Raw genomic sequence first — 25639 nt, forward strand, 5'->3', positions numbered from 1 at the left:
ACAAGTATGCCCCCATACAGGCCTCTACCACATGAGTGCCCCCATACAGGCCTCTACCACATGGAGTACCCCACTTGTATATTGGTGATTTGTATTTCTTTTGGAGGGCAATACAAAACTGTAATAAAAAATGTCACCAGACTTCCTTTGAGCTAGGTGACAAGTGGATCCCACTTGTCACCTGCTGGAGAGGATGATGGCAGAGGGATGATCGGTGTCCCTACAGTGCCCTGTGTCCCCCTGCCATTCTGCTCTCCAGCAGCCACAGCCTGCACATCTCTGGGAGTCAGGTCGTGATATCACCATTTTATCCGGGAAGTGAAGCCTTGATGCAGTAGTAAGTGCAGGGAAAAAAGCATTTTATGTGCATTTCCCGTAATAAGTGTATATTGGTGATTTGTATATCTTTTGGGCTGTAATACAACATTTAATAAAAATTTTCACCGTTTGCAGTGTGCAGTTTCATTGTGTTACTGAATTATTTGCAGTAATTTATGATTTCATTGTGGTCCCACCCACACAGCACGCTGTATTTTCTACCTGTAACCCCACACAGCACACTGTATTCTCTACCTGTAACACCACACAGCATACTGTATTCTCTACCTGTAACAGCACCCTGTATTCTCTACCTGTAATACCACACAGCACACTGTATTCTCTAGCTGTAGCACCACACAGCACGCTGTATTCTCTACCTGTAACACCACACAGCACGCTGTATTCTGTACCTGTAACACCATACAGCACGCTGTATTCTCTACCTGTAACACCACACAGCACCCTGTATTCTCTACCTGTAACACCACACAGCACGCTGTATTCTCTACCTGTAACACCACACAGCACGCTGTATTCTGTACCTGTAACACCATACAGCACGCTGTATTCTCTACCTGTAACACCACACAGCACCCTGTATTCTCTACCTGTAACACCACACAGCACGCTGTATTCTCTACCTGTAACACCACACAGCACACTGTATTCTCTACCTGTAACAGCACGCTGTATTCTCTACCTGTAACACCACACAGCACGCTGTATTCTCTACCTGTAACACCACACAGCACACTGTATTCTCTACCTGTAACACCGGACAGCACGCGGTATTCTCTACCTGTAACACCACACAGCACGCTGTATTCTCTACCTGTAACACCACACAGCACACTGTATTCTCTACCTGTAACACCACACAGCACCCTGTATTCTCTACCTGTAACACCACACAGCACGCTGTATTCTCTACCTGTAACACCACAGCATGCTGTATTCTCTACCTGTAACACCACACAGCACGCTGTATTCTCTACCTGTAACGCTGATATTGGAATAAAGTAAAGAACTTTTAGAATTTTTTTTCTACGCACATATTATGATCAAGCATCTGTTATCTTTGAAGTTGAGCCCCACAATAAGGCTCTGATCCTCTCTGCCGTTTAGTATCATTTACTTGTGTTACTGCATCATTTTTGTGAATACGGTACAGTACTGCAATGACACTCCAACATGTGTGAATACAGCCCTAATTTCACTGCACATTCTGCACAATTATGGTGCGTTTACATGTAACGATTATCGGGCGAATTTGCGCGCTAACGATCGAATTCGAACGATAATTGTACGGGTAAATGCAGCGAACGATCAAATGACGAGCGAGAAATTGTTCATTTTGATCTTACAACATGTTCTCAAATCGTCGTTCGCAAAAAAATTGCAGATCGTTCCGTGTAAACAGTCGTTCGCCGATTTAACCAATGTGTGAGATAGGCTTAAGCGATAGCAAAACGATTTTCCGTACGATATAATGTACTGTCTAAACGCTGATCGTTATGAAAAAAAATCGTTACTCCGACATCGTTAAACGTGCGATTGGGCCAATTATCGTTTCGTGTAAAGGCAGCATTAGAGAAATCAGTGCAACACTTGCTTCTGGCCATTCAGAGATGGTGAATCACTCAGGGGATTGGGGGATCCAGCAAAGCCTCCTGTGACATCACACCCTGCCCCCTGTCTGCATCATCAGCCTGTGCTCAGCAAACACACACAATGTGAGACAGAGGCATGGAAGATTTATCTCCTAAGGGGGGATAGCAGAAGGAGCAGGAGACAATGTGGATTTGCACAGGGGCCATTTTTTTCACTTCCTAGATTTCTATCAGCTACCAGTGTGGCAAAACCCTACAGTTACAGTAATACATTGTATAGACACATAGTTATAGAAAAGTTTTTCTTACCCAGAGTTCCCCTTTAACACAGATAGGCCCTCCCTATTAAAGGGGTTATCCAGCACTACAAAATCATAGACACTTTCCCCCTACTTTTGCCTCCAGTTTGGGTGGGGTTTTGAAACTCGATTGCATTGAAGTAAATGGAGCTTAATTGCAAACCGCACCTGAACTGGAGACATCAGTAGGGGGAAAAGTTTTTGTAGCGCTGGATAACCCCTTTTAAGTCCAGCTAAACTCATTGCTGCCTACAAGCATATGTATTGGGAAGTCCCAAAGGTGCATAACATCGAAAGCTTCCTGCTTCCAGGTATATGAGCTTCGGCTTCTGTTCTAAATTTCATGCTTCTGAATAAGGGTTTCATCTTCTCTTTCATAATATATACATCCAGTTGGTAGCGATCTTTTGCAAGCATAACTGGGGCCTCATTATTCACAAAATAACGCACATTACAAAGTTATACAACTTTGTGGTGGGTTCTTACCACGTATATTTCAGTCAGCATTGTGGTCCTCATATTGCAACCAAAACCAGGAGTGGATTAAAAACACAGAAAGGATCTGCCCACACAATGGTGAAATTGAGTGGATGGCCGCCATATAACAGTAAATAACTGCCATTATTTCAATATAACAGCCGTTGTTTTAGGATAACAGCAAATATTTGCCATTAAATGGCGGCCATCCACTCAATTTCAACATTATGTGAACAGAGCCTTTCTGTGTTTGTAATCCACTCCTGGTTTTGGTTGCAATATGAGGACCTGGCACGAGGGACGGATGGAGTGGTTCGGCCGCCCGCCTGAAGATGACATCATTGTCCCAAGATGGCGGACGGGGGTCGACATGAATCAGGTGAGCATAGTGCATCACACTTCCGGGTCTGGCGTGGGTGGGGGGAAACACGGGGAAGGGGGTCATTCACATACATAACATACATTACAAAGTTGTATAACTCTGTAATGTGTGTTATTTTGTGAATAATTGTTTAACGCCACACTACCCCTTTAAAGTGAGAAGCCTAATGTTCTCTAACACTGCTTGGGGATAATTCCCCAGTAATAAAAGTGAAAAGTTTAGACTGAATGTTTAGACACAGACCACTCTTTACCAATCGCCAGGAGAATCTACCAAGTAGCCCAAAGTAAGGCACCTCCTGAAAATAAGGCATTCCCACCCCAAAAGTAGGACACCCCCCGAAAGTAAGGCTGTCCAACACTACCTCTTCCCCCTCCCCATGACTGTCCCATTTCGCTCACCCCTCTGTCTCCCTCCCGTGCCACTCACCCCTCCATCTTTCTCCCTATAGTCACAATAATGTGGCCCAGACCCTATTTAAATGAATAGGCTTGTTTTCTGGGCATGTTCTGTGAGAGGGCATTCCACAGGAAGGGGAAGGTTGACCTATAAGCGTCATCTGTTGTGAATGGTGGTAGATTAAACAGACAACACACAAATTAACACTGTTCCGCCCAGACCATCACCCCTATTGCTGTATCTAATTGTCACACCGTCCCCTCTTGCTGTACCTAAAGTGTACCTGTTATGACGTATAGAAAACCCCAGGAAGTATATTGTTAATGCTTACCTTGTATGCTGTCAGTTTTTATAATATTATTGCTGCTCCAGCGATCCCTTTAGTGACCAATTCTGCTGCTCATGCTTCTGCATTTCACTGTAAGACTGTGGGCAGGCCTTTTTTTCTAAGTGCCATTTTCCCTAAATCAGTTTACACAGGGGCGTGCATGGCCACTGACCAATCTGCATTCATCTTCACTGGTCCATTCTGTGCAAAACAGAGGGACAACTGACATCACTTACCGCATTTGGTCTTTTTTTTTTTGCTATTAAAGACAAAATTGTTTTACTGACGGAGCCTTGACTGCAGTTTTCCAGTAAGTGAGATACCTAGTGACCGATTTTATAGCACTGTATTTTATATAACTAGCAGGTAAAAATAAAAATTAATTGCAGGTGCAGAAGTTGAAGATGTGGTATATAAGTTGATGTAGTATATAGTTGAAGATGTTATATATTACCTCCCTTGCTGATTTAACATTGGAAATGACTGTGCCCATTTAATAGTCTCCCCTGTTGCTCTACCTAATAGTCATTCCTGTCCCCTGTTGCTGTATTTAATACACTCCTTTCCCCCCCTTTTACTGTACTTGATATTCTCCCCTATCCCACATTACTGTACCTATAGTCACCCCTGTTACTGTAGCGAACAGTCGTCCCCGTCTCCTTTTGCTGTATTTGAAAAACATGGCCACTTTCTGCCAGAGATAGCACCACTCTTGTCTGCAGTTTGGGTGGGGTTTTGTAACTAATGGTCCTTTGATGGTCCTTTGACACAGAGCGATAATTCGCCCAATCGATTGTTTAACGATTTTGAGGCAACGATTTTGTTTTTATAACGATCAGCGTTTAGACGAAGAGATAAATGATTTGAAAAAATTGTTATTGCGATAATTTTAAGATCCCTTAAGCCCATTTCACACATTGGGTGAATTTGTGAAAGACTGTACGCAAAGCGATCTGCGAAGATGAACGATTTCTTGCTCATCGCTTGATCATTCGTTGTGTTTACATGAGCCGATAATTGCTCAAATGCGATCATTACTGAGAAAATGCGAATTATCGCTCCTTGTAAAAGGACCATTAGTTCCATTGAAGTAAATGGATTAATTGCAAAACACACCTGAAATGGAGACAAGATTGGAGCTGTCTCTGGGAGAAAGTGGCCATGTTTTGTAGAACTGAATAATCCCTTTAATGCTTAAGTGGCCACTGGGTGAAGGGGTTACACACAAACTAACAGCAAGTTAGTCTTCCAAATCTTGTTCCCATAGCACTGGAGATGTTTAGAATGAAGGTTATTTAGTTACATCTTTTTTAATCAATATGTAAATTAAATGGTGCACCCATCCAACGCACTGGCCCACCCCTCCTCATGAATATTTATCTGTTTCTCTCCAGTGATGAGCAGGGTGATGTCCCCTAATGCAGTGATTTTCAACCAGTGTGCCGCGACACATGGTCGGGTGTGCCGCGGGGAAAGTTCCCCAAACTATGGTGCCCCTGTGTTTTGTTCCCCAGCAATCAGTGGCGGATTATAATGTGGGCGGTTGCGTGGTGCGCTGCGGCGGGCCACATCCAATCAATGTGTGCGCTACGGCCCGCTGCAGCGCACCACGCTCCCGGTCTCCGCTGATTGGAGGAGCACGTCCGGGCCCTACGGGTGGCCAGTAGGTGAGGTGGACAGCAGCGGCGACCATCTCGGAGGCGGTGAGGAGGAAGGGGGGAAAAGAAACCTGGGAATGGGGAGAGAAACAGCGGAGAGAAGCAGGGGGAGAGAAGTTTGGTGGAGAGAAGCACAGGAGAGAAGCATGGGGGAGAGAAGCACAGGAGAGAAACATGGGGGAGAGAAGCACAGGAGAGAAGCAGGGGGGAGAGAAGCACAGGAGAGAAGCAGGGGGGAGAGAAGCACAGGAGAGAAGCAGGGGGGAGAAGTATGGTGGAGAGAAGCACAGGAGAGAAGCAGGGGGGAGAAGTATGGTGAAGAGAAGCACAGGAGAGAAGCATTGGGTAGAGAAGCACAGGAGAGAAGCAGGGGGGAGAAGTATGGTGGAGAGAAGCACAGGAGAGAAGCACAGGAGAGAAGCAGGGGGGAGAAGTATGGTAGAGAGAAGCACAGGAGAGAATCAGGGGGGAGAAGTATGGTGGAGAGAAGCACAGGAGAGAAGCATGTGGGAGAGAAGCACAGGAGAGAAGCAGGGGGAGAAGTATGGTGGAGAGAAGCAGGGGGGAGAAGTATGATGGAGAGAAGCACAGGAGAGAAGCATGGGGGAGAGAAGCACAGGAGAGAAGCAGGGGGGCGAAGTATGGTGGAGAGAAGCACAGGAGAGAAGCATGGGGGAGAGAAGCACAGGAGAGAAGCAGGGAGGAGAAGTATGGTGGAGATAATCACAGGAGAGAAGAAGGGGGAGAAGTATGGTGGAGAGAAGTAGGGGTTAGAAGTATGGTGGAGAGAAGCACAGGAGAGAAGCATGTGGGAGAGAAGCACAGGAGAGAAGCAGGGGGAGAAGTATGGTGGAGAGAAGCACAGGAGAGAAGCAGGGGGGAGAAGTATGATGGAGAGAAGCACAGGAGAGAAGCATGGGGGAGAGAAGCACAGGAGAGAAGCAGGGGGGAGAAGTATGGTGGAGAGAAGCACAGGAGAGAAGCATGGTGGAGAGAAGCACAGGAGAGAAGCATGGGGGAGAGAAGCACAGGAGAGAAGCAGGGAGGAGAAGTATGGTGGAGATAAGCACAGGAGAGAAGAAGGGGGAGAAGTATGGTGGAGAGAAGTAGGGGTTAGAAGTACGGTGGAGAGAAGCATGTGGGAGAGAAGCACAGGAGAGAAGCAGGGGGAGAAGCACAGGAGAGAAGCATGGGGGAGAGAAGCACCGGAGAAAAGCATGGGGGAGAAGTATGGTGGAGAGAAGCATGGGGGAGAGAAGCACAGGAGAGAAGCATGGGGGAGAGAAGGACAGGAGAGTAGCATGGGGGAGAGAAGGACAGGAGAGAAGCAGGGAGGAGAAGTATGGTGGAGATAGGCACAGGAGAGAAGGGGGGAGACGTATGGTGGAGAGAAGTGGGGTTAGAAGTATGGTGGAGAGAAGCACAGGGGGAGAAGAAAACAGGCCCAGGTTTCACACTGAGTGAGTATAAATACATTTAGAATCTATATTATTAACTATTTGTATAATATGTACTGTTTTAGTGTCATTTTGTGCCATTTTGGTTGGTGGTGTGCCACGGGATTTTTTAAGTATAAAAAGTGTGCCGCGGCTCAAAAAAGGTTGAAAATCACTGCCCTAATGAACCAAACCACCTAATTTACATATTAAACTGAATAAAAAAATGCCCTGAGGATGAAGGTAAGAAAATAACCTTAAAGTGTAACTGTCATGTTTTTTTTTTATTGCATAAATCAGTAGTATTAGTGATTTTAAGAAACTCTGTAATAGGTTTCATCAGCCAAAAAAGCCTCTTTCTGTACTCAAGAAGCAATCTCCCAGCCTCCCCCCCTGACTTCTTATCTGTGCATTATCAGGCAAACACGTCTTCATTACAGAGAAGCCAGTGAAGACGGGCTCTGCTCTCTCCATTGTAAGCCTATGAAGGGGGGAGGGGCTGAGGGAGATGAGGGAGCAGGAAGAGGTGACATGAAGGTCAGCTGTTTGTAGACTCTCTGGGCACCTACACCGCTAAATTCAAGTGTCAGAAAGGTCAGTGCTTATCTATGAACTTACTGAGAGAAGATTGCAGGGTGTTGTGCTTTGCAGAAATCCTCCGTGTTCAGTCACTCCTAACAGCCCCTCCCCTCTCCATAGCCACATAATGGAGACAGAAATCCTGCTTCATTTGATGTGAGGGGGGAGGCTGGGAGATTGCTTTTTCAGGCCAGAAAGAAACTCTTTTAGTACATAAAACCTATTACAGAGTTTCTTAAAATCGCTTGTACTGTTGATATTTAATGTTTTCAGAAAAATGACCCTGAAATGACAGTTACGCTTTAATTCTCAGTGTCCAGTTCACTATGAAAATATAACAGATTAGAGTCTTCTAACCTGCTGTAATTAATTTTACTTTAACATGAAAACTTGAAATAAATAATTGGTAATTTTCTATTGACATATTCCCTTTTAAGCGGATTTACCAGCGGTACATCACCTTTCTCAATTTACCATGAATAGAACGGCACGGGGATGCCGGTGCCAAAGTCCTTTTTTTTTAACCGCGGCACTGTTCCTATACAATGCGCCAGTCTATTACTGGCCTGCCTCCAGTGCTTCAAGCCAAGCTGGTGGTCGGTAATAGACCGGCACCATGCACAGGAACTGGCCCGCGGTTGAAGATAAGGACCATGGCACTGGCATTCCTGTGCCGGCGCCAGTCTATTCATGGTAAAATCAGAAAAGGGATCTACCTCTTGAACATTCCCTTTAAACATATCTTTACTGACTACTGCCATAAATCAGGAGTGCCTCTAAAATTCCACTCATGATCAGGTGAAACTGGACATTAGGCTGGGACCGGGGCTATGCATTAGGCTGGCACAACCTCTCTGTCCCTCCTCCCGATCCTCATCATCATTAGGAATGCTACAGGCAGATTGTCTCCTATTCCTCAGATGTGTGAATACTGAACATGTGCTGGATCGTTAAGGCACCTGTGCAATATTCAGACAGGAGAAAATGTTCCAGTGGTATTCCTAATGATGAAGAAGGTGGGGAGGAGGGTCGGAGGGGTGGTGCAAAGTTAGGGCACAGAAACTCCCGTTGGGCACAGGGCTGTAAGTTTAAAAGTTGTTTTTTAGGACAATAACTGCATCACCTGCAGGACAGATCTTGGATTAAAAGCAGCTATCCGAAGGTACAAGTGGTTTTTTTTTTGGGGGGGGGGGTCGTCAGATTGTGGGTACAGAGTCGCTTTAAGCTCGATAGGTCACAATTCTGCATCTCTATGCAATAACCTATAATATTTATGAAATATTGGTATTGTATGATAAAATTTCTTAAGTTATTGGAAATCTTTGCCTGGAATAAAGTTTGATAAAATATCTTTGATATTTTGTTGCCTATATTATTTGTCTTGGAGTTTCTATATATTTCAAAATTCTGCTTCTCAATGAAAAGAGTCTCCTTCCTGTTCTAGTTTTTTTTTGTTTTTTTTTAAAGCCTATGTTCACATGCTGTACATACAACAGCCGTTCTGCTGTGAAAGTCTTTTGTTTAATGCAATAGAGGTAAAGATGATGCGGCACACATCCAGTACTTGCTAGTGGTTGTTTATTGTTCACATGCTCGTGGATACAAACAAGAAAATAGGCTACGATCGCTCGCGCTCTCACCGCGCTTCCTCCTGGCCCATACGTGTGGGCCAGGAGGAAGCGCAGTGAGCGCGAGCGATCGTAGCCTATTTTCTTGTTTGTATCAACGAGCATGTGAACAATAAACAACCACTAGCAAGTACTGGACGTGTGCCGCATCATCTTTACCTCTATTGCATGATATTCAGAGACTTTTTCTGAGCTTGCTGAGCACCGTCTATATGTGTCCGGTGGCAGGATTAAGCCAACCAGCTAACCCCTAAGTTGATTAAGCCGTGTTCGGGCAGGTGCAGAGGTACGTCTCATTGGAGTCTTTTGTTTAATGCTACCTACGGCTCAAATTGATGATCATGATTGTTGTATTCAGGTGTAGGTAGCATTAAACAACGGCTTTTTACAGTGGAACAACCATTGTTTGTACAACGTGTAAACATATGATCACAGATAGACAACCCAAAATATAAAGTAAAACTTAACTTTTAATTTAATATTTCAAAACATATCCCCACCAATGACCAAAAGCTCATAGAGCCAACACATAAACACACTGACAAGTGAGTAATAATCCAGACTGCGTGCGACAACAAGATAGTCCCTGGCACAAACTCTGATCATAACATAGAGTGCGTTGCTCAGAGTAACTAGATGTCATGCAGTAAATGCGAGAGAGGTGTTACCGGGCACTATTGAGTATCCGCCCACATGTGGGGAGCACCAGACCCTGTCGGTCCCTAGTAGAGGTAGGTTATAGATGTATATTACATATTTACATATTTACATAATGCTGACATATCAGAAAAATTCTGTGAAAAAATTCTTCTGATATATCAGCATTATGTAAATATGTAATATACATCTATAACCTACCTCTACTCTCCCCCCCTGTTTCTCTCTTTTGTACTCTTCCCCCTATTTTCCTCTCCCCTGAGATATTTTTGTTATGTATTGGTTCATCCGCCCCTCCACATCATAGTTTCTCTCCACTAACGTTCGCAGTTTGAAAGAATCAATGTTTGTAATACTAACAACGTTTGTACTAGTCATAACTCCCTGAATAGCTGTGAAGGTATATATTTGGTAAACAAAATAGGTTGCCAGGATTTGACGGGAGCACCGACATTGAGCGGGTCCCCTAGGATTATACGCCAGTGGAGCGCAAGTTGCGTTCCACGAGACCGGAAGCTGGGGATGACGCGCTGCGGGCGGGCGGCTCCCGGAGTATTTAGATCCCCGCTATGGGATGAATGAGCTGGAGCCATACGCTGCTGCTACATGTGACGGTTGGCCACTGGGCCACGTGAGTTAAGCGTCTCTGACCACTGTCAGGACGTCCGTACTACATTATATTATTTTGTGAGACATATACCCTAATGAATTTTTGTCTACCTGATGTGACTCCCCTGACGAGTATCTACGAAACACGTGTCGGGAGCTTTGGCAGGGTAAGTGTAGGGCATGATTACAGGGGTAGAACGGGGCAGGGACCGTCCTTTTTAGGACGATAACTCCGCTACTCCTTGAGCGAATAGGGGCAGGTGGTGCACCGGGATAGGGACCGACAGGGTCTGGTGCTCCCCACATGTGGGCGGATACTCAATAGTGCCCGGTAACACCTCTCTCGCATTTACTGCATGACATCTAGTTACTCTGAGCAACGCACTCTATGTTATGATCAGAGTTTGTGCCAGGGACTATCTTGTTGTCGCACGCAGTCTGGATTATTACTCACTTGTCAGTGTGTTTATGTGTTGGCTCTATGAGCTTTTGGTCATTGGTGGGGATATGTTTTGAAATATTAAATTAAAAGTTAAGTTTTACTTTATATTTTGGGTTATCTATCTGTGATCATATGTTGTATTGAGATACCCTCTAGTGGATTTGTTATTTTGTAACCACTTAACTGTGATTATTCTAACGTGTAAACATAGGCTTAAGAAAAACAGTACATTTCCATTAAAGAAAATGTGTAATAAAAAAATGAACCATTGATTAAATAATGTTTTTCTTTTACGTTACCATATTATATAAAATAATTAAATAAAAAGCAATCAAAAAGTCCAATCAGTGCCAAAAAAAGTTATTAAAAAAAGTTATAAGGTTCAGAAAATGACAATTAAATTTTTTAAAGGGAGAACAACATTAAAGAAACTACAACTGGGTGCGAGCTGCAGAATCTGCAACAGATTTTCCGTCGTAATTCCGTAGTGTGCACTTACACTAACAGTCATAGCAGTTTGATTTTATTACCCACAGGGCTGATTGGGGCGTAATCTTTTGGCAACAATCTCTATTTTTAATTAGTATCATATTTTCTAATTTTTTTTTATAAATAATGTAACAAAAATATGGAATTGTAGCCCTTTTTTTCCTCTTTTTATCCAAACCATTCTTTGTATAGGTATAGTATTGTGCAATACATAATATGTTTATTTTATAATCCCTAGGGGACTATTACATGCAATCATTAGATTGCATACACTTTTCAATGCTATGCTATGAGGCATACTCTATGACAAGACTGCCGTTCGGACTGCACAGAGGTAAGCATTAGACCTCTGGCAATCGGGAAAAACAATTGGGACCCCTGAAATTACAATGTAAGGGTCCCGATTAGACAGTGACAGAAGCTTACAGTAGCTCCTGTCACTTTCATTAAAATCCCACAATCGCTGCGTTTAAGGGAGTAATGGCGGGAGGCCGCGCAATCACGGCAGGTTCGTCATTAACTGTCCTCACCTTCTATGAAGTGAGCTCAGCTACTGAGCTCACTTTTTAGAAACTCTGTAGATAAAGGCGTAAATGTATGCCATGTGTCATTAAAACTTCCAAAGGCATTCATTTACTGTATGTCCATTGTTGTTTAGGGGTAATAGAGTTTATCATAGAAAAACTACTTTAATAAATAAATTCAGAACTGAACATAGAAATCTATGAGCGATTTATCAAAATGAAGTCATTTTAAATAGTGGAAAGATATAAATGACCCCTTTATGTACAGGTGTTGGCAGTTGAAGTGCATTGTTTAGAACAAGTAATTATCATTGAAAGCTGAGCCGTTTCCCACTGCACTTGCAAACAATCAACATAGGTATGTCTATGTGCAAACAGTTGGCTAAATGTATGTAAACAGTGCTATAATTATTATACAAATAGAGCAACAAAAGAATTAAACTTTAGCTATTGTTTTGCTAACTAACCCCTTCCCTTAAAACTATGTAACTGTACATAGAGTTTTTAAGGGACTATCCACAACTCATCCTTAGAAAAGAAAAAAAAACAAATACAGAACTTCTGACTTCATAATGGGAATTTTAAAAAAAACTTAAAGGGAATCTGTCACTAGGTTTATGTTGCCTTAACCCCTAGACGACTTAGGACGTAACGGTACGTCCTGGAAGTCTGTGCCCAGACGACCCTGGACGTACCGGTACGTCCTGAGCTATGAAGCGCGCTTTATAGCAGGTGGGGGCCGGCTGCAGTGAGCAGTGAGCAGCCGGCACCTCACAGTTAATGTCACGCTGCGGCGTGCCATTAACTCCTTAAACGCCGCGGCGTTTAAGTGTAAGTGACAGGGGGAGTCCCCTGTCACTTACTGATCGGGAGCCCCCGCACAGGCAGGCTCAATGACCAGAGCGCCGATAACACTAATCAATGCTATGCCTATGGCATAGCAATGATCAGTGTAGAAAATCAAAGTATTGTATTTACAAGTCCCCCAAAGGGACTTCAAATGTGTAAAAAAAAAAAAAAAGTTAAAAACACCAATACACTACCCCAAAACTCCTCCCCCAATAAAAGTTGAAATCCCCCCCCTTTCCCATTATATAAATGAAACATATAAAAATAAATAAATAAACATATTATATACCGTAGCATGCGTAATTGTCCGATCTATTAAAATATAACAAGCGTCATGGTGAACGGCGTACAGGAAAAGAGCGAAAAATGTGCGCGGATTACCGATTATATGTTACATTATATATAAAAAAAAACTATAAAAAGTGATCAAAACGTCCGATCTTCACAAATATGGTATTAATAAAAACTAGAGATCATGGCGGAAAAAAATGACACCCCATACGTTGCCATATTACATTCTTTTTTACGATTTCACCAATTTATATCTTCATAAATAATATCTTTGGGATTCCATCATACATGTTATGGTAAAATGAAAGACGCCATTACAAAGTACAACTATTCCTGTAAAAAACAAGCCCTTACATTGCATTGTAGATAGAAAACTGAAAGTGCTAGAGCTCTTAGAAGGGGAGGAGGGAAAACCGAAAGCGCAAAGAACAAAATTTGCGCGGTCCACTGGGTCATTTAGGGCCTGGTCCTCAAAGGGTTAAATGAGCAGCATAAACTAGTGATAGCAATGCTTAACAGATCGGTGTATTACTTATATCATTCTGTTTAGCCTTTCTCCTAATATGCAGGAGAATGGGATTCTTGCCACACCCCTCCAGCTGCTGATTGACAGGTAACTGCCTATACACAGCATGGATAAATAACTGCCAATTAGCAGCTGGTGGGCGGAGTTTTCTGCTGTTTAGGAATATCCAGGACTGCTGGGCTCACGTACATAATGGAGAGGACTACTTATTGTCCAAGTTATTCTGGAGGACATATCCAAATCAGCCGCAAAGAACAACGTAAGTGATACATCATCCTGCTCAGCTTCTCTGTCGCTAAATTATGCCAGTGTACAAGTACACAGATCTTAAAGGAGAAGTCCCACGGAAGTATAAAAACTGCAGGCAAGCTGGTGGGGGCATGAAAATAAACAACTGAAATCACTTGTCCCTGTGCTCTGATGCGCTGATCCTGGGTCCTGTTTACATCAGCCGGCTGTCTATCACGTACCCGGCTTCTCCAGCTGAAATGTCACGGCCTGACTGAGCAATCACCCGCCCAGTCAGGACACTGCCACAGTCAATGACTGGCTGAGCGAGCAATCACTCAGTAGGGCCATGACATTTCAGCTGGAGAAGCCAGTTTCCAGTTGAAGATGAGAGCTGGCTGATGTGAACGGGACTCGGGAGCGGCGCAACAGAAGCACAAGGACAGGTGAGTTCAGTTTATTATTTTCCTGCCCCCACCAGCCTGCCTGCAGTTTTTGTACTTCTTAGCTGCCACACCACCGTGCCAGCTGACCCAGCAGGGAATCACCACCAAAAGCTCCCTGCAGTACGGCGGCTGGCCAATCAGCATTCATCTTCACTGGGCCAGTCTGTGCAGAGCAGAGGGACACCTGACGTCACTTCCTGCATTTGGTCTTTTTGCTGTTACTAAAGACCAAAGAAGAGAGAATAATAAAACAAAAAAAAAGAGAGAAGAGGAAAGAGAAGTACTAAGGGGAAAGGGAGGAGAAGAGGAAAATAAAGGGGGAGGGGAAAGGGTGTACAGAGTGGCAGATGACTTGATTAAGGTCGCTTAGAGGTTCATGAGGGCAGTTGGAGATCCACTAAGATCAGAAGTGAGGTACCATGTCGTGTACATGAAAAGCCATACAAAGGAATGGATCTACTATGCCAAGAAGTGTTAGATCAGGAAGATTTTGTCACTTGTAAAAAAACATTTATGTGTGTTTTTTGGTGTTCTGCGTCGATCAGCTGCCAGGAACATTTTCCTACTGACCAATTATATAGCATTGTATTTCATATAGAAAACAGGCAAAAGTAAACTAAAGTAACAAAAAGAGTAAATTGCAAAGATGTAGTATATTTCCTCCCCTGCTGATTTAACAATATTTATTGGTGATGACTAGAAAGAGCGAAATGCCTGTCTAAATGAAGTGAATGTTTGTTTGATCGGCAAGCAGCTTATCTGCCACCTGTCTTTCAACTCTGTTTCATTCCCTGCTGCTCCACCCAGGAAAAGATGGATCCAGTCCTGGGAAACTGGGAGCACCAGTCGTCAAGAACTGGAAAAGACAGGTGGCAGATAAGCCACTTGCCGTCAAATGAAGCGCTTTGCATTGTTTAAACAGGCAATTTGATTATCTCTAGTATTGATAGTGCCATTATAAGGTAAGATTCAGAAGACATCTATCACATATTCAAAATCCTGCAGCTTTGAATATATATTTGCAGTTTCAAAACATTTTGCAAACCATCATCAAGGAAATATTACTGGTTTACAGTGTACGGTTACATAGTAACATAGTAAACAAGGTTTAAAGACGACAAGAGTCCATCAAGTTCAACCCAGGGAAACCCTACTGTCTTAATCCAGGGGAAGGCAAAACCCCCCACGAAGCAGACGACAACCGCCCCACCACAGGGAGAAAACTCCCTCCCGACCCCAACGGCAGTCAGAATAATCCCCAGATGAACATATCACCAGAAATCTAATGCCCATAACTTGCAATATTATATTTTTCAAGAAAAGCATCCAAGCCTCCCTTGAACTTATTTAATGAATCGGCCATGACAACATCATGTGGCAGAGAGTTCCACAGTCTTACCGCTCGTACAGTAAAAAACCCGCGTTGATGCTGATGGTGAAATCTTCTCCAGTAGAATCTCCATTTTTGCAGATAATAAAGTATCATCTGCAAAAATGGAGATTCTACTCTGTAGCTCCTCTACAAGATTATTAATAAAAATATTTAAAAGAAGTGGACCCAACACTGCCCCCTGTGGAACCTACTAGTAACCAAAATCCAATCTGAATATGTTCCATTAATGACGACCCTCTGTTTTCTATCACTCAACCAGTTACTTACCCATTTGCACACGTTTTTCCCTAGTCCCAGCATCCTCATTTTGTAGACTAACCTTTCATGCGGCACAGTATCAAATGCCTTTGAAAAGTCCAGATACACAACATCTACAGCCTCCCCCAGGTCCAGTCTATAACTTACCTCTTCATAGAAGCCGATCAGATTAGTCTGACAGGATCGATCCCTCATAAATCCATGCTGGTGCTGTGTTATAAGATTATTTTCACCAGTATAGCATCTCTTACAAACCCCTCAAATACTTTACCCACTATTGATGTTAGACTTACAGGCCTATAGTTTCCAGGATCACTCTTTGACCCCCTTCTTGAATATTGGTACCACGTTAGCTATGCGCCAGTCCTTTGGAACAATCCCTGTCATTATAGAATCTTTAAATATTAGGAATAACGGTCTGTCTAACACAGTACTTAAAGGACAAGTGCCATGAAAAACTTTTTCACAGTTATTGAAGCACATTACAAAGTTATATAACTCTGTAATGTGCTTCAATCACCTATCTGCCTCCCTTCCCTGTCTTTTCCCCCCAACACCCCCCACCAGGAAGTGTCCTGACTCACACAGACCTGATTACTGTCGTCACCGTCACCAAGCTCTTCTCTCAGCTCCTTCTCCTGTTACACTAGCCTCCCCCCTCCCCTGCCTTGTCAGGTGACTCAGCTTGGTCAGCTTATCTTCTCTAGTGACATGACTCCTTCACTGAGTCCACGGCAGCAGGAGAGAAGGTATGAGGGGAGGGGGAGCTGCCTGTGTGCCGGAGTCAGTCTGAGGGAAGATAAGCAAGTGACATGTGACAAGTGATGGCTTGCAGTTGTTCAGCCAATGGGAGCTGAGCAAGCCTGTCATCTGACAAGGCAGGGGAGGGGGAGGCTAGTGTAACAGGAGAAGGACCTGAGAGAAGAGCTTGGTGACGGTGAGGACAGTAATCAGGTCTGTGTGAGTCAGGACACTTCCTGGTGGGGGGTGGAGGGGGGAAAAGGCAGGGAAGGGAGGCAGATAGGTGATTGAAGCATATTACAGAGTTGTATAACTTTATAATGTGCTTCAATTACTGGGAAAAAGTTTTTCATGGCACTTGTCCTTTAATTCTTGCAAAACTCTAGGATGGATACCTTCTGGGCCCGGTGGGATTTTAATGCTTTTAAGACGTCGCCCCACTTCTTGTGTTAGGCAGGTGAGATTTATGGAAGGATTTACATTATCCCTAGTCATGTCTTCTGTTATGGGATTCTCCTCTGTATGAATGTATTTAGTATTTAGTATTGGCCTTTTCCTCTCCCCCCCCCCCCCCCCCCACCATTACACCCAGATTATTTTTAAGGGGACCAACATTTTCAGTTTTAAGTCTTTTGTTATTTATATAGGTGAAGAACATTTTGGGATTCGTTTTACTTTCTGTGGCAATCCTTCTTTCTGTTACAATTTTTGCTTCTTTTATCTGTTTTTTTAAACATTCTATTCTTTCTATAGTTGCTCAATGCTTTCCCACTACCTTCTTGTTTTAGTAGTCTGAATGCTGTTTTCTTATCATTTATTGCACTCTACTACTACTTTTATTCCCATATGGTATGTGTTGTTCACACGATTTACCCAGGATGCTCTTAAATGTCCCCAAGGTCCTCTCTTAATTTTTGGAAATTAGCCTTTCTGAAATTTAAAGTTTTTGTAGCCCCTCTACTAATCATTTTTATTATAGGACAGTTGAAAACTTACTGTGTTATGATCACTGTTACCTAGGTGACCCCCCCACCTCTATTTTTGATATTCTGTCTGGCCTTTTGGTTAAGATCAGGAGTGCCCCCCCTCTTGTTGGTTACTGTACTAGTTGGGAAAGGTAATTATCTTTTACTATTTCCAGAAACCCGCTTCCCTTGCTGGAGCTGCAGGTTTCTGCTTTCCAGTTTATATTTGAGTAGTTAAAGTCCCCCATAATAATGACGTCACCCTGCTTCGCTGCCGCGTCTATTTGTCTTATAAGGAGATTTTCTGCTTCTTCCATTATACTTGGAGATTTATAACTCACTCCTATAAGAATTTTATTATTCTTCCTCCCCTTAGTTCTACTCAAAGAGACTTCACATTATCATCACATATATCCTCCCGCAGAATGGGCTTAAGGCAGGATTTAACATATAGGCAGACCCCTCCCCCTTTCTTATTTTTTTGGTAATTTCTGAATAGACTATAACCCTGGATATTAACGGCCCAGTCATAGCTCTCAACCAGCCATGTCTTGCTTATCCCCACTATATCATTTCTCTTCCACCATTATGAGTTCTAATTCCTCAGCTTAATTAGTGAGGCTTTGAGCATTTGCATACATACAATCTGAGAAAAGAGAGAAGGTGGTAGGCTTTCCGGAGACAATTGGCTTGTATAAACTTGAGATTTGTAAATCTTTAAACAGTTGTTTATGAATAATAGACACTTCTGGAATAGTCTAAATCAATAAACATAGCATAATATAAAAATATTGCTATTTCTATGAAAAAAAATAAGTATATAAAATAATTCCATATAGGGTAAAATAGAAATCAATCGGTTAAAATTATTATGTAACATCCACAAAACCTTATTATAGGTCTATAATAAATTGTATCATTGTTTCATCATAATATTGAATGCCTGTACAGGGCCGCTAATTGCGGTGTGTCACTGCGGTGCTGGGCTCTAGCTATACCGCATATCGGCGATTAGCTGGCAATTAGTGGCTCTGTACAGGCATTCAATATTATGATGAAACAATGATACAATTTATTATAGGCCTATAATAAGGTTTTGTGGATGTTACATAATATTTTTTACCAATTTTAATGATTTCTTTTTTACCCTATATGTAGGGTAACAGTAACGTCTGTAACGACTCCCGCTGTCTGCCCGCTCCGAGGAGCGGGTGGATCCAGTGGGAGGACCGCCTGGAAAACTGGGATACAGCCACAGCCATAGGCTGTATCCCAGTTTTCCAGGCGTTACTCCCGCTGTATCCGCCCGCTCCACGGAGCGGGCAGACAGCGGGAATCTGCTGCCGAGCGTTCGGGTTGGACCATCCCTACCTATATGGAATTATTTTATATACTTATTTTATATACTTTTATATACTTATTTTATATACTTATTTTTTTTTCATAGAAAAAGCAACATTTTTATATTATGCTAGGTTTATTGATTTAGACTATTCAAGAAGTGTCTATTATTTATAAACAACTGTTTAAAGATATACAAATCTCAAGTTTATACAAGCCAATTGTCTCTGGAGAGCCTACCACCTTCTCTCTTTTCTCAGACCATTTGCAAGTTCTATGTACTAGGTAGTGCACTCGAGCCACGGCGTTTACCACATTTTCCTTCTACTACAGGTTGAGCACACCACCCCCTCCTCCATTTGTATACATACATTTAATATTTTTGTCCATATTTCCTTTCCTCTTATTACTAGTGACTATTCTATCCCCTCCTGCCGCTCCACCCCCAGTTTCGTAATCTAGGCCCAGCTCTCCATCTACTCTGTCTTCACTTACTGTATTATAGTTGAACGCCCCCACCCCCCGGTCCCTAGTTTATATACTCCTCCAACCTCTTAGCCATCTTCTCCCCAAGCACGGCTGCACCCTCCCCATTGAGATGCAGCCCTTCCCTATCATAGACCCTGTAACCAACAGGGAAGTCGGCCCAGTTCTCCATGAACCCAAACCCTTCTATCCTTGTTATACACATTTATCTGCCAAAAAAATCACTGGAAAAGTGCATTAAAAAAACTCAACGAAAAGGACATGTGTAAGCATAGCCTGAAAGAGGTGCAGTTAAAGAACCTATCCTTGCCATAACTGGGCAACCTAAAGGGTACTGCAATATTTTATGCACTTAAAGGACAACTCCGGCGAAAAAATTTTTTGGCTTATTTAACACACATTACAAAGTTATATAACTTTGTAATGTGGTTAAATACCCGGTCTGGCCCCCTTCCCCCACTTTCCGACTCCCGACCCCCCACCCCGGAAGTTAAAGAATGTATACATTACCTATTACGGTCGTCACGGTCCTCTTCTCCCGGGCGGCATCTGGTGACGGGTGACGTCAGAGCTGGGGGGCGGTCCGGGTCTTCTTCCTCTTCGGCGTCTTCATTGAGAGTGAATGGGAGAGAAAAAGCTGCTGGTGCACATGCGTACCAGCAGCCTTTTCATTGGCTGGAGCGCATCACATGGCTTCCAGCTTGGTCAGCCCTAATTGGCTGAGCTTGCTGGAAGCCATGTGATGCGCTCCAGCCAATGAAAAGGCTGCCGGTGCGCAAGCGCACTGGCAGCCTTTTCTCTCTCATGGACCCGGAAGCAAGAGACATCGCTGGACGGCGGACGCAGGTGATGGTGAGGCGGACGGCGGGCGAATGGAGTGGCGATCGTCACCGGAGGGATCGTGAGTATGGTGTCTGTGTGTGTCTGTGTTTTTTTTTTTTTTTTGGGGGGGGGGGTCCCGCCAGAGTTGTCCTTTAAGGCAAAAAAAAACAACAACTGCCACTGCAGTTTCTCTACATGGTTCAATTATGTATGTTGCTGTAATTGCTGTAAAGTGATCTGGAAAAAAGAAAAGTTTAGGAATTCCTTGCCACATCACATGCACTTTTTTAATGGAATAAAGGCATCTGAAGGTATGTTGGGGAGTGCCGCTGGTTCTTTTGCATGATCTGATACATAAATGAACATCTTAGACCATATATTCTATACTTTATCCTTGCAAAACTGGTCCCTCTAGTTCATCCTGTGCAAGACAGACAAGTCTCTATCTGCTGAAAATATGATATGATTTATTTTATTTATTCAACAACCAAATTACATACTGTGTCATCTGAGGCACACCCATATATAATAACATAATGCTACAAGTCAACTATTTCATGCAGAGAAAGGCCTTATAAAAATAAAAAGGTGCAAAAACAGGATCATTACTTACAAATGTTCCAATGTATAAATCATAGATAAAAAAAAATAAAAAAAAAAAAAACCAGAACAAACCAGTGCAAGCATATCTATTAACAGGGCCACCATCAGGGCAGTATTTCTAGTACGGTTGTAAGGGGCCCGGACCAGGTGTCAAACAGAAAGGGGCCAGTGGCTGCTGGCACTACAGTGTATTGATCGGTGAAAAGAACAGAATCTTGATTCGTCTCACCAGGTTTCAGTCTGGGGGCCTGCTATTTTCCCCTGTGCTCTGTGAATGTCCCACCTACTCTACCAGCCATCTTAGTGACCTCACAGATGCCTTCATGCTCTCCTTTGCAGTCTGTGTAGAGCAGTGGGATGGGCGGTAGAGCATGGTGTCAGCTTTGAGGAGGAAGAGGTAGAACCTGCAGCTGCTGTTCAAATCTAAGGGTTTTCTTTATATAATTATTTTATAATAATTATATATTGCAGTCCGTACAGTGCTGTATGTTTTAAACTGGCAAAAGCATATACCATATAGGCAACATTGTGCACATAAATCAAAATAATCCTAGGCCATCTGCCACTGACTACACAATACAGCTTCCCTTGCTGTTGCTTCTGAGCCTAATGCTCTACATTACAGTTGTACTCACTGGTTTGACCAAGCTGCAGCTCCCACAGGCCTAGCACTGCCTGAATTCTCCCACACTGGGAGCCATCACCCGAGAAGCTCTCAAGTCTTTAATAGAGCTCCACCAGGTGGGTTTTAGAGCCTGATCAGCTCTTGGACGCTGGAGTGGGGTATTTGACTAGGAGCACACCCTGAACAACAATGCACAGAGCACATTGCTCAGCCAATTGCTTCTGTCTCTACTTTCTAGTGATCATGGGGGTCTCAGCACCCAGACCCCCACCAGTCACAATTTCTGACATGTCACTAAAACCAAAAACAATAGGAAAGGTTAAAAAAAAGGTAAGGTACACTATATTTTGGCTTGTAATCATCACGTTTTGTGCTGTAGGGGGGCCCAGACACTTTGGCTGTATGGGGCCCCAACTATCCAACGGCACTGTCCATTGAGACAAACTCTAACAAATAAATTATACATTTCTTCTGTAAAAATATTAACCTCAGGTTAGATCATTATTACCATTAGAGGACAGGATACTAGACCTGCAAGTATGATGAAGTCATGCTGTGCACTACTTGTATCTGGACAATCACTGAACTAAATTGTAACCTTTATTGGAAAATGTAAAACCCACTCATTTATTGAAGTGATTTAGAGTAAAGCAATATGACAACCACAAACAGATAAATAGGAAGTCCTGGACCATGGGTGTTAGGACCTGTTGTCAAAAATTGTTATATCAGTGTGTAGTAGGTTTGTGCTGCAGCTACAAGCCACCATTGTGGATAATCGTTCTGCCATCTATTAGGGCAAATACGGCCCGGTGAATATAGGAAGGGAATATGATCACATTCCTAACAATTTTTGACAGTACTCCTGTAAGATAGCAGTGCTACGGGTGTTTACCTTTGGTGTTTGACATGTTTTTTTGCGGTGAATCATTCCAAATTGACAATAAGGTTACATTTTGCTTCTGTAATAACGGTTAGGTAATTACTAATAGCAGAGATTTTGTCATTATCCAAAGGAAGCAATTGTGCTGATTAATCTTTCAGCAACGCTACATAGCTGTTTTCACAGGTTCGCCTATCATACAGTATATACAGTGGGGAAAAAAAGTATTTCGTCAGTCACCAATAGTGCAAGTTCTCCCACTTAAAAAGATGAGAGGCGTCTGTAATTTACATCATAGGTAGACCTCAACTATGAGAGACAAAATTAGAAAACAAATCCCAAAGATCACATTGTCTGATTTTGTAAGAATTTATTTGCAAATTATGGTGGAAAATAAGTATTTGGTCACCTACAAACAATCACGATTTCTGGCTCTTACAGACCTGTAACTTCTTCTTTAAGAGTCTCCTCTTTCCTCCACTCATTACCTGTAGTAATGGCACCTGTTTAAACTTGTTATCAGTATAAAAAGACACCTGTGCACACCCTCAAACAGTCAGACTCCAAACTCCACTATGGTGAAGACCAAAGAGCTGTCAAAGGACACCAGAAACAAAATTGTAGCCCTGCACCAGGCTGGGAAGACTGAATCTGAAATAGGCAACCAGCTTGGAGTGAAGAAATCAACTGTGAGAGCAATAATTAGAAAATGGAAGACATACAAGACCACTGATAATCTCCCTCGATCTGGGGCTCCACGCAAAATCTCACCCCATGGGGTCAAAATGATCACAAGAACGGTGAGCAAAAATCCCAGAACCATGCGGGGGGACTTAGTGAATGAACTGCAGAGAGCTGGGACCAATGTAACAAAGCCTACCATCAGTAACACACTACGCCGCCAGGGACTCAGATCCTGCAGTGCCAGACGTGTCCCACTGCTTAAAGGGGTATTCCAGGGAAAATCAATAATTTAGCAATGGATAGGGTTAACCAAGGTTAACCCTTTCCTAATATACTTACCTGTCCGTTTTTGGCCCCCCAAGGAGATCTCCCGTCCGGTCACGTGATGGTCCAAGCTGTGACTCGCGGATCCTCTTCTTCCGGTTCGGTGACGTCACCACCCGGCCGGCGACTGACTCTTTCTTATTAGCAGCAGAGCACTGAACCCTGACTGACTTGTAGTGTGTAGCCAATCAGGGTTTAGTGCTCCTGCTGTACGAAGTTAGCCGGGTTCTGATCCCCCCGGCCCCCTCCTTCTCTATCATTACAGCGATCCCCCCGGCCCCCTCCCTGTGCTATAAGCCCGATCCTCCTGGCCTTCTCCTTCCTATGTAATCTGTCCTGATCAAAGATAGCTCACCCGCATCCCCCAGTGTGCTGCGGCGCCGGCCCCCGTATCGGCACTTATTGTAAGCAGCTGTTCTCAGCTGACAGGCGCTGTGTGTGTGTGTATGAGGCAGGAGAGAGTTCATGCTTGCGCTGTGTACGGAGCAAGCATGAACTCTCTCCTGCCTCATACACACACACACAGCGCCTGTCAGCTGAGAACAGCTGCTTACAATAAGTGCCGATACGGGGGCCGGCGCCGCAGCACACTGGGGGGTGCGAGTGAGCTATCTTTGATCAGGACAGATTACATAGGAAGGAGAAGGCCAGGAGGATCGGGCTTATAGCACAGGGAGGGGGCCGGGGGGATCGCTGTAATGATAGAGAAGGAGGGGGCCGGGGGGATCAGAACCCGGCTAACTTCGTACAGCAGGAGCACTAAACCCTGATTGGCTACACACTACAAGTCAGTCAGGGTTCAGTGCTCTGCTGCTAATAAGAAAGAGTCAGTCGCCGGCCGGGTGGTGACGTCACCGAACCGGAAGAAGAGGATCCGCGAGTCACAGCTTGGACCATCACGTGACCGGACGGGAGATCTCCGTGGGGGGCCAAAAACGGACAGGTAAGTATATTAGGAAAGGGTTAACCTTGGTTAACCCTTTCCATTGCTAAATTATTGATTTTTCCTGGAATACCCCTTTAAGCCAGTACATGTCCGGGCCCGTCTGAAGTTTGCTAGAGAGCATTTGGATGATCCAGAAGAGTATTGGGAGAATGTCCTATGGTCTGATGAAACCAAAGTGGAACTGTTTGGTAGAAACACAACTTGTCGTGTTTGGTGGAAAAAGAATACTGAGTTGCATCCATCAAACACCATACCTACTGTAAAGCATAGGGGTGGAAACATCATGCTTTGGGGCTGTTTCTCTGCAAAGGGTCCAGGACGACTGATCCGGGTACATGAAAGAATCAACAAGGGCATTGAAGATGAAACGTGGCTGGGTCTTTCAACATGACAATGATCCAAAGCACACCGCCAGGGCAATGAAGGAGTGGCTTCGTAAGAAGCATTTCAAGGTCCTGGAGTGGCCTAGCCAGTCTCCAGATCTCAACCCTATAGAAAACCTTTGGAGGGAGTTGAAAGTCCGTGTTGCCAAGTGACAGCCCCAAAACATCACTGCTCTAGAGGAGATCTGCATGGAGGAATGGGCCAACATACCAACAACAGTGTGTGCCAACCTTGTGAAAACTTACAGAAAACGTTTGACCTCTGTCATTGCCAACAAAGGATATATACCAAACTATTGAGATGAAATTTTGTTACTGACCAAATACTTATTTTCCACCATAATTTACAAATAAATTCTTACAAAATCAGACAATGTGATTTTCTGGATTTGTTTTCTCATTTAGTCTCCCATAGTTGAGGTCCACATATGGTGTCAATTACAGGCCTCTCTCATCTTTTTAAGTGGTGGAACTTGCACTATTGGTGACTGACAATACTTTTTTTCCGCACTGTACTGTTGGTTCCTCTGTAGATTTACATCACGGCAAAACCTCTTTTATTTTGGTTGTGCAAATCAGGGAGAGAGCCGTGAACTACGTATCCGGACTAAGTTCGGCCTGTAACTAGTCATGGCTCTCTGCCTGTCACCACGCTCTGCGGGAGTGATTGACAGGCAAAGAGGCACAGCATATATAATAGATACATTGTTACAACAAGGATATTGAGTTTTTATTTATATACTTATTGACAAAAAACAATGCATCCAGATAGAAATGTCAAATTGCTGCAAAATTTGGCATGCTGTTATGTCTTGGCATACTATAATGTTTTGAGGAGACAGTCCTGGCAAAACCATGTCCTGGGAAGCTGCGCACCCCGTTGCGGGGAGCCCGACCCCTGATTCCATTAGCTATAAGCACTAATGAGTGTTTATAGCTAACAGTGTACTAACACAGCAGGGAACCATAAGCTCCCCCTGTGACAGTATCTCTTGTGGCTGCAGGCA

The 25639-nt window shown here is 43.6% G+C and overlaps 1 protein-coding gene and 1 long non-coding RNA gene across 2 annotated transcripts in view; one reads left to right on the plus strand and one right to left on the minus strand.

The window, feature by feature from the left end:
* Positions 1-4001, minus strand: part of PCGF3 (polycomb group ring finger 3) — a 66587-nt gene extending 62586 nt beyond the window's left edge. The window contains exon 1 of the mRNA XM_069964379.1: positions 3820-4001. The gene's annotated coding sequence lies outside the window, so the exon portion shown is untranslated. The remainder of the gene's footprint in view (positions 1-3819) is intronic.
* Positions 1-25639, plus strand: part of LOC138787192 (uncharacterized) — an 87928-nt gene that overhangs the window by 30805 nt on the left and 31484 nt on the right. The gene's annotated exons all lie outside the window — the stretch shown is intronic.

The sequence above is a fragment of the Dendropsophus ebraccatus genome, chromosome 3 (genome assembly GCF_027789765.1).
Source record: "Dendropsophus ebraccatus isolate aDenEbr1 chromosome 3, aDenEbr1.pat, whole genome shotgun sequence".
Classification (NCBI taxonomy): Eukaryota; Metazoa; Chordata; class Amphibia; order Anura; family Hylidae; genus Dendropsophus; species Dendropsophus ebraccatus.